The sequence below is a fragment of the Salmo trutta genome, chromosome 32 (genome assembly GCF_901001165.1).
Source record: "Salmo trutta chromosome 32, fSalTru1.1, whole genome shotgun sequence".
In the NCBI taxonomy this organism is placed as follows: Eukaryota; Metazoa; Chordata; class Actinopteri; order Salmoniformes; family Salmonidae; genus Salmo; species Salmo trutta.
Window position 1 is genome coordinate 19620172 of NC_042988.1, and position 14449 is coordinate 19634620.

General features: G+C 44.4%; 1 protein-coding gene across 3 annotated transcripts in view; it reads left to right on the forward strand.

Annotated features, from left to right (window-relative positions):
* The first annotated feature begins 4870 nt into the window (after positions 1–4870).
* Positions 4871–14449, forward strand: part of LOC115170533 (mucin-17) — a 29040-nt gene continuing 19461 nt past the window's right edge. For all 3 annotated transcript variants that reach the window (XM_029726754.1, XM_029726756.1, XM_029726755.1), the window contains exon 1: positions 4871–5273. The gene's annotated coding sequence lies outside the window, so the exon portion shown is untranslated. The remainder of the gene's footprint in view (positions 5274–14449) is intronic.

The window sequence follows — 14449 nt, forward strand, 5'->3', positions numbered from 1 at the left end:
TTCAAGAGGGCCACAATTGTTCCTGTTCCCAAGAAAGCTAAATGACTATCGTCCCGTAGCACTCATTTCTGTCATCATGAAGTGCTTTGAGAGACGAGTCAGGGATCATATCACCTCCACACTACCTGATACCCTAGACCCACTCCAGTTTTCTTAGTGCCCCAATAGGTCCACAGACGACGTAATCACACTGCCCTAACCCATCTGGACAAGAGGAATACCTATGTAAGAATGCTGTTCATTGACTACAGCTCAGCATTTAACACCATACTTGTCATTAAGGGGTCTCAAACTTGTCATTAAGCTCGAGACCCTGGGTCTCGACCCCGCCCTGTGCAACTGGGTCCTGGACTTCTTGACGGGCCGCCCCCAGGTGTTGAGGGTAGGAAACATCTCCACCCTTCTGAGCCTCAACACTGGGGCCCCACTAGGGTGCGTTCTCAGCCCTCTCATGTACTCCCTGTTCACCCATGACTGTGTGGCCATGCACGCCTCCAACTCAATCATCAAGTTTGCAGACGACACTACAGTGGTAGGCTTGATTATCAGCAACGACGAGACGGCCTACAGCGAGGAGGTGAGGGCCCTCGGAGTGTGGTGTCAGGAAAATAACCTCACACTCAACGTCAACAAAACAAAGGAGATGATCGTGGACTTCAGGAAACAGCAAAGGGAGCACCCTCCCTATCCACATCGACGGGACAGTAGTGGAGGTGTAAAGTTTTAAGTTCCTCGGCATACACATCACGGACAAACTGAAATGGTCCACCCACACAGACAGTGTGGTGAAGAAGGCGCAACAGCGCCTCTTCAACCTCAGGAGGCAGAAGAAATTCGGCTTGTCACCAAAAACATTCACAAACTTTTACAGATGCACAATTGAGAGCATCCTGTCGGGCTGTATCACGGCCTGGTACGGCAACTGTTCTGCCCACAACTGTAAGGCTCTCCAGAGGGTAGTGAGGTCTGCACAATGCATCCCCGGGGGCAAACTACCTGCCCTTCAGAACACCTACACCACCCGATGTCACAGGAAGGCCAAAAAGATCATCAAGGACAACAACCACCCGAGCCACTGCCTGGTCACCCTGCTATCATCCAGAAGGTGAGGTCAGTACAGGTGCATCAAAGCTGGGACCGAGAGACAGAAGCTGTTTTTCAATCTCAAGGCCATCAGACTGTTAAACAGCCATCACTAACATTGAGTGGCTGCTGCCAACATACAGACTCAAATCTCTTGCTACTTTAATAATTGGATGTAATAAATGTATCACTAGTCACTTTAAACAATGCCACTTTATATGTTTACATACCCTACATTACTCATATCATATGTATATACTGTACTCTATACCATCTACTGCATCTTGCCTAAGCCACACGGCCATCGCTCATCCATATATTTATATGTTCATATTCTTATTCATCCCTTTACATGTGTGTATGTATGTATGTATGTGTATATGTGTGTGTGTGTGTGTGTGTGTATATATAAAATATATATATATATATATATGGTAGTTGTGAAATTGTTGGATTATGTGTTAGATATTACTGCACTGTCGGAACTAGAAGCACAAGCATTTCGCTACACTCACATTAACATCTGCTAACCATGTGTATGTAACCAATAAAATTTGATTTGACTTGTTATGAACTTTTAAAGGGTAATGTGACAAACTTGCTTTAAGACAGTTTTCTATGTATATGGATTCATGGTGAATTGTACTTGATCAGATCATCATTGCTTTTCATGCCAGGGCCTGCCCAGTACAGTGTGACTGTGGTGGTATGATAGCACCACTAGAGGGAGAAAGTAGCCTCTTGTCTGACTCCTACATAACCTCTACCAGTCAGCCAGTCAAAGGAAATCAATAGCTGTCTGAGGCCATAAAGAAAGGAGAGAAAACAGAAACAAATGGGATGAGGGGTAAATAGTTTAAAGTAGCTTGTTTTTAAGGGTCCAAAATTTACCTCACGCCAGTACACTTGCACATCGCAAAACAAAAGATAAGTGAAAGGAGATAACATGGCCGATGTGAGTCTAGATAAATGCACATAATTGAAAAAGTTCACGTGTCAAGATGGGGAGGGAAGATCAGTGCAGAGATCTGCACAGTCAGTGCTTATAATGTAGCTTCGTCTGAGTGGTATAGAGGAGAGGGGCCGCTGTCCGATACCCTTAGTAGCAGCATGCATTATTAACGGCAGGATGCAGCCAGAAAGGGCTGGGAAGTACTCCCACTAACCCATCAACCAGAAACTGGCCTGCCTGGACATCAGGTTTCAGGGTAACAATACCAATTAAACAAAAAGTCCTCTAAAGCTAGCCGCATGAGACACGAGGTCTCCTCTATTTTAGTGTTTAGAGTGAAACTAGGTGATAACATGAGTTGTGGATTTTGCTAGGCTATGTGCATAATACAGTTGTATGATACAGCAATCTTTGTTTATCTGAAATGTTCTATTATGACATTTTGTTTTAACATAAACGTTCAAATCAGCATGTCACAGTGAGATTAGGTTATTATTGACTGTAGTCGTAAGTAAGTATATAGTCAGTGCTGATTTTGTGTTACATGTTCTTCAAGTGTGTTAGTATGCAGCATGTTAATGTAATGCTGTGTTGGCACGTTCTGTTCTCCTGGGAGCCCAAGCTCACACAGAACAGAAGCAGGTGCACTGCTGGCGTGTGCTAACTTGTGAACATGGTATTCAGAGGCATGTAATGATGAACAGGCTACCATGTACTGTGTGCCGTGTTGTAATGTTTACGTCCTAGATATTCTAAGTCCATTTCTCGACCAGAAACACGTGTCTGTGAATTTCCTTTGAGGATATTGACTGTGTCTGATAAGATGGGTGTCTCCCTTTTTTTTTTTTTTGCACAATACCTGCTTCCTCCTTTGTGTGATTTGACTGATATGAGAACAGCCTGTGTTACAGCACTCAAGCTTGTGTGTGTGTCTGCTCGCAGGTGTTAGTGTGTATTCCTTGTCAAAGTTAGCACAACAACATCCAGAGGCTTGGCTTTGTTTGACTGAGTGTGCGCCAGTTATTTTGTGCTGCGTTGCCCCAGCTGGGCTGCTGGCCAAGGGGAAACAACAATGAGATAAATAACAGGGGAACTAGGTGGCGAGTACACTGCCCTGCCCCTTCCTGTCTCCACTGCAGCGCACGACAGCCTGTGTGGAAAAAAAACTTCCTCTCTTTGTTGTGCCTGTTTCACCAAGCCAATACGTCCATCTCTGGCAGGCCGAACCTAGTATAGGACCCCCAAACTCCCACCCTCTTTTCCTTGCCTTTCTCTGTTTTTCCTCTCCCTTTCTTTACTTTGTGTGGTAGTTCTTGTGTGTGTTTTTTCTATGTTTCTACTTCTCTGCTTCCCTCACAATACATTTCCTTCACTACAATTCTACTGTCTGCTTTGGTCTGTTTGACTGCTGTGTGTGTGTGTGTGTATGTGTGTGTGTGTGTGTGTGTGTGTGTGTGTGTGTGTGTGTGTGTGTGTGTGTGTGTGTGTGTGTGTGTGTGTGTGTATATGTGTGCGCGTGTGTGTGTGTTTGTTTTTATTGAAAGTCATGTTAGTCAAGGCCGTGTAACTAATTGTGTAGGTGTAGGCCAGAGGGTTTACCTTTGCTGATCATTTTGAGAGAGAAGTGCGAGGAGCTGTAGGGAGTTGGGGTTATTGCATGATAGAATACAAAACAAGCGATATAAATCTTAGCATATCAACAAAGGCGTAGCAGCACAAGGCTACTTTACATTGCCTAGTGACAGTGTAACCATAACACAACCACACGGGTCAGCGCACCATTAAGCAACTGTTCACCGAGGTAAACATCCTGGGGAAGTGAAATGTGTGTCTGTATGTGTGTTATGATGAATTCCATAGGGTGAGAGCTGAAGGGGACACAATGTGAAGAACAATGGTGCCTAGCCAGTGCAGACCCCGGCACAAAGGCCTGGCGCATGTAGACAGCTCGGACTGCACTGGGAGAGCTGAACAGCAGCAGTGCAGACGGACAGGCAGCATGCCCACCGAGACTCTCAGAAGTCTGGTGTGAAGACAGGAGCGGCACACACAGACAAAGCCTATGAAAAAACGCCCACAATCAGTAAAGGGAGACAATTGTGTCTGGGGGAAAAACACTGTACAGACAGCGGCAGCTCCTTCAACCTTCCTCTGTTTCTATTTCCTCTTCATCTTGTTTCTGTCTCCTTTGATTCCGCCATGTCTCTGACTCTGTTACAATCTGACATAAAATTGTGTATCTTTATGCACTGGTGATTCTTGTGGCAGCCTCTTCTTTGACAGGTCAAACATGTTTGGTCTCGTCTGTGTGGGGGCTTGTCTGCAACAGATTAGATATCTTGTCCTTACAATAAAGAATGTGCCACTGCAATAAACCTAGTGTTATTAATATTTCTGCAAGATAGTGTTTATGGATATGATTATATTACCTGATTCTTTAACTTTACCACTCATGCTAAAATGTGTAAATCAATATTATGTATGTGCAGCAGGACAATTTTAGTCCTTGTAGAACCAATAAAATGTTTGTTTAATTAAAATAGCAGTAGACCTAAAGAAATTCAAAATATGACAGACTATGCTGTGGTACCCTTTGTGGCTGAAAACTCAGCATCCAGTGGTCCAGAACCAATGGAGAATCCTAACATGCCACCATTGTGTGGAGAGAATGCACCGTTGAAAGAAACGGCAGGAGGTGTGTGCAGGATGAGCGTGGAGTCGGGCATGGAGGGAGGGGACGCGGGAAAACTGGTGGAGGGATACGGGAAGGGGGAGACAACCGGTGCAACTTGGGAAGGATGGGAAGAAAGAAAGTAGGGTGACTTGAGAGATGACATCATTCCTCATTTGAATAAATCCTAGCCGGGGTAGTGATTGGTCGTGAGATGGAGAAAGTCGAGTTACTTGGCTATTCATCCCTTTCAATTTCACCCCCGCGCGTAATGCCGTGGTAAAACCCTCTCCGCCTGTCCATCCGTCCCGGCCAGTAGAGAGTGTGTGCGTGGACTGCAAATCGCTTTTCCTTTCTTTGGAAGGGACGTGCATCACTTCTGAAAACGGCGGTCGACAGAAGTTTCTTGGTAATCTGGCTGCTGTACTTTGGCCTGTTTCTCATCTTGTTCGGTTTCATTTTCCAATTTGTTACACTTTGTATTCGAGGATTCTGAAAGGAGTCGGTGGATATTGTCAAACACTGGGCGTAGCTGGAGATCAAGCTATAGCTAGCTACACTGTGTTGGTAAGTCAAGAGACTGGTTGAGCGTTAGCATGCTAGCTAGCTGTGTAACTAAATGTACACTTAAATCACAGAAAATATCAAATGCAAGTTACGATGTGATGCTTTAACAAATGTTTTTCGTTTCATAAAATATTAGATTTTTAGATTTTGGTAGTTAGTCTGGGTAGAATGGGTTAATAATAATATAGATAGTGGGTGAATGTCTTTGTCGACATTGCAAGTCCAATTCATGAATTCATATTGCAAACGCAGGTTAGCGTTTTTCGTCATGAATCTTGTTCTGGAGGCAGGTCTGCAGAGTGGTCACTAGCTGGCACAACCACAGTCATACAATCTCATTTTAAACCTAACATTAACCATACTGCTAACCCTAATGTCCAACCTTAAATTAAGACCAAAAAGCACATTTTTGGTTTTCGTGATTGTTTCAAATAAAACACATTTTGACTTTGCAGCTGGCTCATCTAGCGGAAATCGCTCAGTTATGCCTCGAGGGCAAGATTCATGACATAAACGTCAACTTGAATTGGAAACGGCGCCATACAAATAAGCCTTGTTGAAATGCTAGCTAAATAAATAGGCTACTTGCTAACTGAACTATCCACGCGAGTCTGTTGGGTCGCACAAAAACGACAATAGGAGCAGGGGAATCGTTGCATTTTCCTTCTGCCATTGAGCGGCTCAAGCCATAAAGGGGATGTTTAGATTCGGAATTGGATTGCAATTGGGAGGGGTAGAATGGGGCGGTGGCAGCCCTGTGTGGTGGCTCGAATTGATCACCAGCTATTTAGCTAACCGACGAATGAACTGGCTAAAATAACAGCCTTCATTTTATGAAGGGATCGGTGTGTAATCATTTGGATTATTTGCCTTTTCAAAAGCAATTCGACGTATTCACTTCATTATATCAACTTTTCTTCTCTCATCCTCCATGGCTGACGCCTATTGTTCTGTGCGGCCAAGTGGTCTCTAGTGAGAACGGCCTGGTTCGTTGCCCCAGGCGAAATGTTGGATAATTTAGGCTAATTCTGTTAGTCTTTTGCGTTAGTCGGCGAACATAGCATAGACTACTTTTGTAGGATGGCTTAAGTGCTATACTTTATTAGGGTGAGAGGTCTTTGAAGGCTCACCCAATTCTTAGGATTATTAGAACGTGAGACATGACAAGTACTGTACTCTCAATGCAATAAAACACAATTTGTTCAAACTGTATCATATAGGCTAACATTGTGGCCTCGGGCCATGAACTCGGAGCTATTTTTTGCTTGTGTTAATGTTATGCAACCAGACCACACTCCTCTCTCCAAAAGAACAATGGTGAATAATGTTAGTCTCCAAAACCCTCAACGTGCAGGTACCATATACAGTTGCAACTAATCATTATAGATGGCCCTCAGGCCTAACCTCTGCCCCTGATGTTCGGCTGACAATGAGCGATATAGGGTGGGGTAGTGGGCATGGGTAGGTCAATATTCTGCAATGATCTGCCATGAGGTATTGATGCCACTCGGGAATAAATTGCATCCCAGGGTGATTGTGAGCACTTTTCAGGCATGGCCTTGTCTGGCAGAGAGGCTCCAACATGCTAGTCAACCCTCTGGTGCATTAATGAGCGATGGCTGACTCTCAAAGCAACCAAGTGAATGAGGCAGTGGGATAGAGACAGGCTCAGACATGGGACTAATGCATTCATGTGAAATTAAATGTAGATCCTGTTTTTCCCAAGTGCTGCTGGCTTGTTATGTCTATGAATCGAATGATAAGACAGATTTCGGGTTCAATATCCTTTATCTTGTTTTAGCAAAAGAGTGTTACTTTTGTACTTTCAACCAATGTGCCAGCATTGTGACATTTGGTACCAAATTCCCCTTGCCCACCTCACTTTCACAATAGGCTGAAAATGGATTCCTCCTCCACTCATGTCTCCGCTGGCATTTTGGTTATTACATTGTCTGTCACACCTATTTTAAGTCTCTCCTTTAATGCCATGCACATGCTTTAGTAAGCCTGCTGAAACAGTTGGCCAAAGGAGGGCTTAGATGTCTACAATCAGAAGAGATGCAATTCCATGCGGAATTCATACCGTAGCATTCTGGGGTGATTTTATGACCGACAGTTCTCTTTGCTCTGCCCTTCCTCTGACCTATGCCATGGGCTGTCGGGGAAATGCCTGCAGTAATTTGTGCCTCGGCTTGCCCTCAGGCGTAGTAGGCTAAATAGGTTGATTAAGTGACGTCCCCAAACTGTACATATTCAAATTGGTGTTCCGCTGCCTTCCCTGGTCTGGTCCCATACTCACCAGATCCCTCTCAGGCTGAACCAAGGCCCAGGGTTCCAGTCTGGAAGCACACTTTCGACTGCACCTGCAGTTTAACTGATGTCCGGCCCAAAAAGACAATTCCCATAGACGGCCCCATATAGAAGTCAGATTAAACCGGATGCAAGTCGGATATAGACAGTCCATGAATCGGCCATCATGGATGCTGTCTCTACTGCTTTTATTGCTCAGTGGGCTGAACTGTATGACCTTTGGCACTTTCTGTCACCATCGCTTATGAGTAAAGTCAGAGCTGACAACTGGCCTGCAGTCGAGATTATTATAACCACAGACTCGGGACTGTAGTAGTGGGTTCTGTAGTGCCACTCCATTGTTTGCCATGGTTGTCACTACTGTAATGTGTACTTTCCAGATAAAGGCCAGATAATTCTGCTATGGACATTGGTCCAGCCAAGATAGCTGCCTCGGTGGTATCACAGTTGTCAGTCATGACAGTTGCTGTGCAGTTTTGAGGGTATATATGCCAGCAGCTGCAGTAATTAATTTTCTGTGTTGAGGCTCTGAATTCTTCCAGTGGGAGGCTGGATAATGGACATGGTTCAGAGCCCTGTTGCTATGCCTCCCTCACCACTTTCAGAATTTTGCCTGGATTGCTGTGGTTGCTGCAAGGCTGCGATATGGCCATAACTTCTACTCATCATGGAAAGGATCTTTAATACTGTCAGAAACTTAAGGCTTGCTGGTTTCTAGTAGGGATGCACGATATATAAGTAAATCTATCAGAATCGGTCGATATTAGCTAAAAATGCCAACATTGGTATCGGCCAGATGTCTAGTTTAACACCGATGTGCAAAACCGATGTCAAAGCTGACGTAGGTACATGACATAATGACGCCACATAAAATTTTGCGCTACACGTGCAACACAGCATTCCTAACAACCTAGCCCACTATGTATGCTGATTGGATCGAGTAGTCATTTGAAAGAGTAAACTCAAAGGTGAAATCCATTAATGCCAGGATAATGGAATTCATTGCCCTTGACAATTAACACTTCTCTGTTGTGCGTGATGTTGGCTTTCACCCTCTGGTTGAGCACCAGTACACACTACCAAGTTCGCTATTTTTCAGATGTTGCCCTATCGGAGTTGCACAGTAATAGCATCACGACATACTATGGAACGCCATTTGGGTCTTTGCGTGTCAAAAAAGATACACGTCCAATAATACAGTTCTATTATAGAATGGTATGTGTTCTGAATTTGCACGTGCAAGCCAAGCGCCACCACTACTATCAGTAGCACTGTCAAAGCTGTACAAAAAAGTCTGCAAACACTGGCCATGAACGATGTGTTTACAATACCGCGTTGGTAATAAAGCATTATTTGTTCGACCGCAACTTCTGGGGTAGCTAGCTTTAGCTTGGTACCTAGCAACAATACAACCAGCCTGAAAACAATGACCAGTAGAAACTTCAGTCATTTTCATTGTTCTTAGCAATGATTTAGGAATCCTTGTAAGTATTAGCTAGGTAGCCACTTGTTGTTCGCCTATTGAAATTGAACTTCAGTTCATGAAAATAAGTAGCTAGCCAGCTACTTAACCTTAGCTTTGGGCAACAGGGTTATAAACAGCCAGCTAGCTTCATCTGGGTAGTGAGGCTTGACCGGGCCAGGTTATGTATTGTGAAGCAAGCCACAGAGACAAGTGGAATTTGGTTTGCCTTCAAAATAAAAGTACCTCTTTTGGAAGTGATGCATAAGGTTACAATTGGTGGAATCATGCCATATTTAGACTAGATAATGTTAAACAAGGTTGGAATGTGAATCAATGAAATGGGTTATCAGTCTACTCTGTGACACCCACAGAACACAACTGTGAAGATTTTATGCAAATATTAGCATTGTATCTCTTATCGTTGGACTGTGAGAAATCACCTCCCCAGTCAGCCTATTGTGTGTATTGACATTCATATTGCACTGTACAGCTTTACCTAAGGATTGGGGATCCCAAGATATTTTTTCCCAGCGTCCTCCTCAGAGTTATCAGACTCAAACATCCACACAGTATTGTTTTTCCTCAGGAATAGTGTTCAATACACATAGGTTGACAATGAATGTGGCTCAATTCACAGTGGTTTCAGAGTCCCACAATAAGAGCTATGACGCTATTGTTCTCTGGGTGTCACTGAGTAGACTGATACCCCATGTCATTGATCCACAATCCATAGGTAAGGCTGAACAGTGAAATAAGTATGCCCCCAATGCAATTCTAAAGTATAATGCATCCAGTGTGATTTCAACAGATTTGTCAAATTAACATTGTCTTTTGTTGAATTTATACAACATTCCAACCTCATTTAGCATGATCTATTCAATTGTCATAATTCTACTATTTGTATTAATTTGCATCACTGTCAATAACATACTTTTATTTTGAAGGCTTACGCAAAGTCCACTATTGTGGCTAATCCTTAATGTGGCTAGCTTCACATAGATGAAAATAAGAACAGTCTAATAAATGAGGGTTATTATAGATGATGACACCTAGCTATATAGTTAGCTAGCTATCTTTTTTATGCCAGCACTGTAGGTGCGCAAGACAACTTGTAGCATATGTATCGATGAATTTTTGTGACATGAAATACGAGTGATAGTGTAATAACTACGTAAAAAAATAATGAACGTGTTAAATTATTATGTGATGTGCAGTCATATTCAGGTCCTGATTGGTCAACAAGCTTATTTGACACGTCAGATAGTGTTATCTTTTTGTGTCTTTTTGACACGCAATGACCCAAATGGCATTCCATAGAAATCCTGGTTGAGAATGAAACGACTGAACAAATGAACAATGAAACGGCACAGCAAGTAAGTGAAAGAAATTATTTAAGAATGATTGAGGCCACTGTTCTTGAACCTTCAATGCTTCAGACATTTTTTGGTACCCTTCTGCAGATCTGCGCCTCAACACAATCCCGTCTTGGAGCTCTACGGACAATTCCTTCGACCTGCTTGGTTTTTGCTCTGACCTATTATAGACAGGTGTGCCTTTCCAGATCATGTCCAGACATTTACATTTACCACAGGTGGACTCAAAGTTGTAGAAACATCTCAAGGATGATCAATGGAAACAGGATGCACCTGAGCTCAATTTACAGTCTTATAACAGAGGGTCTAAATACTTATGTAAATAGGGTATTTCTGTTTTTTATTTGTAATTTGCAAAAGTTTCGAAACCTGTTTTCGCTTTGTCATTATGGAGTATTGTGTGTAGATTCATGAGTGAAAAAAACTATTTCATCAACTTTATAATAAGGCTGTAACGTAACAATGTGGAAGAAGTAAAGGGGTCTGAATACTTTCCCAATGCACTGTAAGTATTGCCATGGTTTCCACCTGTTTACTGTCAGTTGTTTCATTTGTTTCTGCCCAATGCATTCAGCATTATGCCAGTGCTGTGGCAGCCTGTCTACACCATGGGCCAGTCCGGCATGATATGGATGCCTAAAGTTCCCGATGACAGAATTATGGCTACAATTATGAGAGTTGACAGGGGGGAGATTTGTCAGATGTTTTGAGTCATTTGAAATGCTGTTGTCCTGTGATTTCTATTTAAGAAGCCTTTTGACCCAAGCCCCAAATACCATGTACATTTCTGGGTAACGGCTAGGTACAGTTTTATGTGGCGTTAGCCTAGCTGTTATTTTGTTGAAAAGCCCTGGTTAGCCCTGGTGGTGTGGACAACCTGTGAGGGATCAGATTCCATCTGGAACGTGCCTGCTCTGCTTCAAACAGGAGGACATAATCCTCTTATGGCTACAGTCAGTTCCAGTAGTGAGTGGCTGCTAGAGAGCTGGAGCCTCAAGGGTATGTTTTGCTGTGCTGTCCAGATGCCTGCCTTGTTCCTCTCTGTTGTCATCGATCCAACCCACCAGCTGGCTCTATCTGGCCTAATGTCATTTACCCCCTGAGTGGAGTCTGTCAGTGGACACACTGCCTATTATGGAGAAGGACCTGCTCTTCAAGTTCCACATTACTCTCCTTCAGTCCCTCCACACCAGCCTCACTGGTGGGTAACCCCCAGGGAAGGGACCCCATTAGTGGAACGGGTCCCTCTCTGCCTCTAATGCACAGACGCTTCTCACCATCTGAGTAGCCCACATCCTCACTTTCTCCCCCACGATCAATATCAGCATGGTCAAGATCACACCCACCCCACTATTCCTCTCAGTGGTCTACTGTAGCTAGACCGTGCGCTGTTGGGACCTTGTTTGTTGTCGGCTCCGTCTCTCCATTGTTGTGATGGAGCCAGGTCTTTTTTGTTTGGTTTCTGGGATACACTAGGCCTCTGTCCTGGGCGCTCTCTGTCTCTGTGGGTAGTCTGGGCCGGCGCTGGAGGACAGTCGTACAGGATTAGCAAATCTCTTTGTCCAGGGTTAACAAGCTCTGTCATGTGTTAATCTCCCTGTCCCCGGGGGGCCGAGTCTCCTGAGGCTGGGAGATGGGTGACGCACGCTGGTGAAGGGGGGGGTAGTGTGTGTGTGTGTGTGTTTGGGACCAGCATATTCACTGGATGGGTCCGGGTGTGAAGGCATGTGATGTAGATGGTACCCTTCTCTCACTTGAAGTCTCTACCAGTCGTGCCATGGCGGTACAGACGCTAAACCTGCTTTTGGCTCCTACTAAACTTCTTTAGAGCACAGGGATTAGTCCGTCACATCACATAGTTCTGTGATTCAGGTGTCTGTCACACAAGATGTTGCCTTTACTGACACAGGCAGCAGACCAGTGAACAAGAGAGAAGCGTATTCCTGAACTGAGTTTACTTGGTCCATTGTCTGTTACCAAGACCATTAAGTTGTCAATTGAAATCATAAGGTTAAAACCATGGTGCATTGTAGGCTATAGCCCAGGAGATAAAGCAGCTGATTTGGATCCTGTCTGGGGAGTTAAGTGTCCATAGCCTCATTTGTCGGGCATGTCCTGACGTCACCGTCGAAGAAGGGCCACACAATCCCTTCTCGTCTCCCTCCTACACCGTGTCCAGGGAAGGAATTCCGTGGACAGGAGTCAACTTTGTTTGGAGCGGTTTGTTTGTGTGTGGGGCAGGGGCGGCTTCCTGACCTTTGGCCGGGCCTGTTTGGGAATGTGCGAGCTGCGATTAGTATCAGGGTGATGAAGGCAGCACACTGACTCAGCTGGGACGGTGTCATGCGTCTTTTGTGCTCCCCTTTCTTAGCTGGGCAGCGCACAGCAACAATCAGTCCCACAGTCTCTTGGGTTCTGTTTAGATAGCCGCCCCAAGGCTCCAGAAGTGTATAATGGTTTCTATTAAAGCAGAGAGACAGAGGGACGGTACCATGCAGGGAAAGCTTCCTGCTAATTGAGTGGAGAGATGAACTGGGGTGTACGGTAGTCGCTGAAAGGGACTATGATGATGAGTATGGTGTTATGTAATGCTTTTATGATGATGATGCTCATGAGGTCTCTTGAAGCCTTGGAAAGCATGTGTTTTTGGGTGTGATCTATTGTAAGTTCCTGAATGACATTTAATCACACTTGCAGATTTGTCATTTTCCACAATGTATTAATTGTACTTTGAAATGAATGATGATATTAGTAATACACAGCAGCTGTTCAGGGTTTAGTGCCAAGATTTCCCTCTGAGATGATACATGATGGAGCGTATTAATGGGGGGGAATTTTAGCATTTGGAGGCGGTGCTGTTTCTGTTTTAGGCCCTCTCTGTAGCGCCCTCTAGCACCCCTCTGTTTCCCTTCTCTTTTGTATCAGAACCATCTGCACCAACCCCAAATGAAGTTGCCATGGGTCTAACCTTCTATTCTTTGTGTGGTCTTGTCTGTGTAAGACTGGTAGTACCATCCATTCTGGTTTCAGCTGCTAGTCTCAATTCCCCAGACTTGCTTGTAGACTCAATGCTGCATCATTCAACAAAGTGTTTCATGTGTTCTGATCCTCAAAGCACAATTTCTGGTGTGTATGCTTGTCCTCCCTCAGAGGAATAGTGGAATGCTGCAGGGAGTCTGTTTTAGAGTTGACCTCTGGCCCTATGCCAGCGCGTGGTGCCTTAAACATTAATGTTCACTTAACATATTGGAATGTTTATTTCAGATCGTTTAACTGAAATGAACATGTTCGCTTCGAACAGAAACCTCGAGGAACTTATCTCAGCAGTGTTGAATAAGAGCAGTGGTTTCTAGATGAAGACGCCACACAGTCAACATTAAAATGAGAGATGTTCTGTCAACACAGGCACCAGGGCGTCTTAACACTGGCTGAGGAGTGAAGACAACTGATCCCAGTGTTTGCAGCATGTGGCGATGAATGTGTGTTGATGGGTTTAGAGGCTGTTTAACTGGCCTCTTCAAACCAGACTTCCGACCGTTAACTCTTGAATCGTCTCTCTGGTTCCAGGGTTATCAATTCGATCGTTAGGCATTAAGGGAAGGTTACGGGAGCGTTAGGAAAAGCACACTTAACTGATCTCCTGTTCGCTTGCCCCGGCTTTCTTCCGCTACAATCCTCCCATTGAAGGCTATTTACAGCTGACCCTGGGGGACATGCAGACACAGAGAATGTATGTACACACAGCAGTGAACTAGGAAAGCGGTGGCGGTTGCCATTGCTAGCTATTCATAAGTGCTGTTGACCGCTGTGATTTTCAGTAGCCAGGCTCTTGTTCCTGGCAAAGGGAGGCCCTGTTTAGACATGCACACACAGGCCACCAGGAGAGATGACATTAAGTTAGCGTTTAGCCCACCCTCTCCTGCTGGGGATGTTAATTGGGAATTGAACATGTATCATTTACGCCAATAGGTTTTTGTCGATCGCTTTATCAAACAAATTGACCTAATGCCCCAAAACACAGCCATACA